The sequence below is a fragment of the Gossypium hirsutum genome, chromosome A01 (assembly GCF_007990345.1).
Source record: "Gossypium hirsutum isolate 1008001.06 chromosome A01, Gossypium_hirsutum_v2.1, whole genome shotgun sequence".
Classification (NCBI taxonomy): domain Eukaryota; kingdom Viridiplantae; phylum Streptophyta; class Magnoliopsida; order Malvales; family Malvaceae; genus Gossypium; species Gossypium hirsutum.
The window spans coordinates 58,745,681-58,748,665 of record NC_053424.1 but is presented as its reverse complement, the minus strand read 5'-3'; the positions used below and the strand labels follow the sequence as shown (position 1 = coordinate 58,748,665).

At 36.6% G+C, this 2,985-nt stretch overlaps 1 non-coding gene across 1 annotated transcript; it reads left to right on the top strand.

Annotated features, from left to right (window-relative positions):
* The first annotated feature begins 1,072 nt into the window (after positions 1–1,072).
* On the top strand, positions 1,073–1,179 carry LOC121208409 (small nucleolar RNA R71). The gene has a single exon (XR_005903429.1). It is a non-coding gene; the product is annotated as a small nucleolar RNA R71 (small nucleolar RNA).
* The last annotated feature ends 1,806 nt before the right edge of the window (positions 1,180–2,985 follow it).

Below are 2,985 nucleotides of genomic sequence, written 5' to 3'. Positions count from 1 at the left end.
GCTTATTCCGTAGTATGGCTGAGCAAACCACATTTAGCTCTACATGCGACGCCTCATCCAACTTCTGCTTATTTATTAAAAGCTCCTTTAGGAATTTGACTGTATTTGGCATTTGCGAAAGAGCATCAATAAACGAAAAGTTAATATGTAACTTCTTTAATAATTTAAGGTATTTACCGAATTGTTCTTCTGTACAGTCTTTCCTTCTCACGTTTGGGTATGGCAGACGAGGTTTGTATTCTGTACTTACCGGTTTCTGGTCATTGTGGTCCACCTCACCTTTACCTTTACTTAGCACAGTTTCTTACCTTGGTTCTGGTTCATGTGCAGCTAACCCTTCCTCATCTTGAACGATAATTTCATTGATTTGCTCACTTGGGTTAGGTTCAATGTTACTCGGCAGGCTACCTTGTGGTTGTTCAGATATCAATTTAGCGAGACAACCTATCTGAGTTTCGAGCCCTTGGATTGAAGCTTGTTTATTTTTAAGTGCTATTTCAGTATTTTGAAAATGAGTTTCTAACTCCGAGATGAATTTTGTTAGCATCTTTTCAAGGTTTGGTTTTTTCTCTTGTTGGTAGGGTGCTTGTTGGAAGCCTGGAGGTGGTGGTGGTTTCTTATTTCCTTGGCCTCTCCATGAAAAATTTGGGTGATTCCTCCAACCTGCATTGTAAGCATTACTATAAGGATTATTTTAAGATCGAGAATTATTACCCATGTAATTTAACTGCTCGTTGGGTATTCTAAATTGCTTGATCCACCTCCACTTGCTTCGTATTGCATTACTAGGTGAACCTGTGAAGAACCGAGAAAACCGTCAATTTTTCTATTCAAAAGTTCTACCTGATTAGAGAGCATGGTGACCGAATTGATGTTAAATACACCGACTGTTTTTGTTGGTTTTGTCCTCATGACTTGCCACTGATAATTATTCAGTAACATCTCTTCTATAAATTCATATGCATCCTCAGGTGTCTTATTATTGATAGTTCCACCAGTGGCTGTGTCAATCATTTGTCAAGTCAAAGGATTCAGGCCATTATGAAACGTTTGAACCTGTAGCCAGAATGGTAACCCATGGTGAGGACACCTTCTCAAAAGGTCCTTGTATCTCTCCCATGCATCATAGAGTGTTTCTAAATCTATCTGCACAAAAGAACAGATATCATTACGTAATTTGGCTGTTTTAACTGGCGAAAAATATTTTAATAAAAAATTTTCGATCATTTTTTCCCAAGTAGTGATTGACCTCGTGGTAACGAGTTCAACCATTATTTATCCTTATTCCTCAATGAAAAGGGAAACAACCGAAGGCGAATGGCATCATCAGAAATGTGATTGATTTTAAAAGTGTCACCAAACTCTAAGAAATTCGTCAAGTGAGCGTTGCGATCCTCGTCCTGCAAACCATCAAACTGAACAAACTGTTGGATCATTTGAATGGTGTTAGCTTTCAGTTCAAAATTATTTGCAGCAACAACAGGCCTAACTATGCTCGATTTAGTTCCTGTTAAAGAAGGTTTAGCATAATCATACATAGTACGTGGAGTAGGATTCTGATTAGCAGCAATTGTAGGAGGTAGCAGATTTTCTTGGTTTTCAGCCATCTCTTCGGTTGTGGTTGAAGTATCATCCTCTTGCTCTTCCTCTGTATGTCGTAAGCTTCTCCTTATTTCTCTTCGATTTCTGCAAACTGTGCGATCGATCTCACTATCAAACAGTAATGGTCCTGACGGGTTTCTTCTAGTCATACACTATAAAAACCTGCTCAGAACGAATAAAATAAAAATTAGAAAGGAAAATAGAAATTTAAATAAATAACGTAAAATGGCTAAAGTACTAAAAATCAAGTGTTCCTAATATCTTAGTCCCCTAACAATAGCGCCAAAAACTTGGTACGTGATATTCGCGACAGGTTTTAAAGATTTATAATTAATCGTTCTTGAAACTAACTATTATCATGATGAAGGCAAGTGTACCTATAGAACAGTAGTATAGCTTTAGCAAGACTGGATTGTCGAACCCAAAGGGAAACAAGAGTACTAGTAATTACTTTCTTTTTATTATCTAACCTAAAAATTAAGGGATTTGTTTATCTAGACTAATTAACTAAACTAAGTGTGCACAGAGAGAAAATTGGGAAAAAGCTTTTGGGAAAACTTGATTGACCAAGACAATACCCAAGGAAAAATCCACCTAGACATCACTTGTTATTTGACTTTGAATCAGACGATTTATTCATTTGACTTGATCCGTAAAATTCCCTAAGTTATATTATTATCTCTCTCGAGACTAATAACGTCTAACCCTAGGTTGATTAATTGAAACCTCTTTCTAATTAACACCCTAGTGTTGCATTAACTCGATCTATAGATCCTCTTATTAGGTTTTACCCTAATCCAAAAAAATCTTATCTCCCTATCTCTAGGCGTACAATCGACTCTGCTTAATTATGACAAATTTACTCCTATACAGGGTCTATTCCTCCTCTGAATAAGAGCATTAACTTGAATCAATATCCTAAAATATTAAAACAAGAATTAAGAACACATAATTAAGAACAAGTCAAATATTTATCATACAATTTAGATAATAATAACAAGATCCATTCTTAGGTTTCATTCCCTTAGGTATTTAGGGAGTTTAGTTCATAATTATAAAAGAAAACATCTCAGAAGAACAATGAACACAAAACATAAAGAAAACCCAAAACCCCTTAATGAAATTGAAGGGAGATCTTCGATCTTGACGATGAATCCAACTTCTGAGATGGATCAATCGACTTCCCTTGAGTAATTCCTTGCCTCCTACTCTGTGTGTCCCTTCTAAGTGCCTCATCAGGTATTTAAATAGGCTTTAGAATGTCTGAAAGCCCTCAAAAGTGGCCTTTTCTGAATATGACTATACTTGGGCTTGGCAGGGTGATGTGATCCGGCTCGGGTGGTTGAGTTGAATTCACGTAGTTGCCTGATCATAGACGAGAAG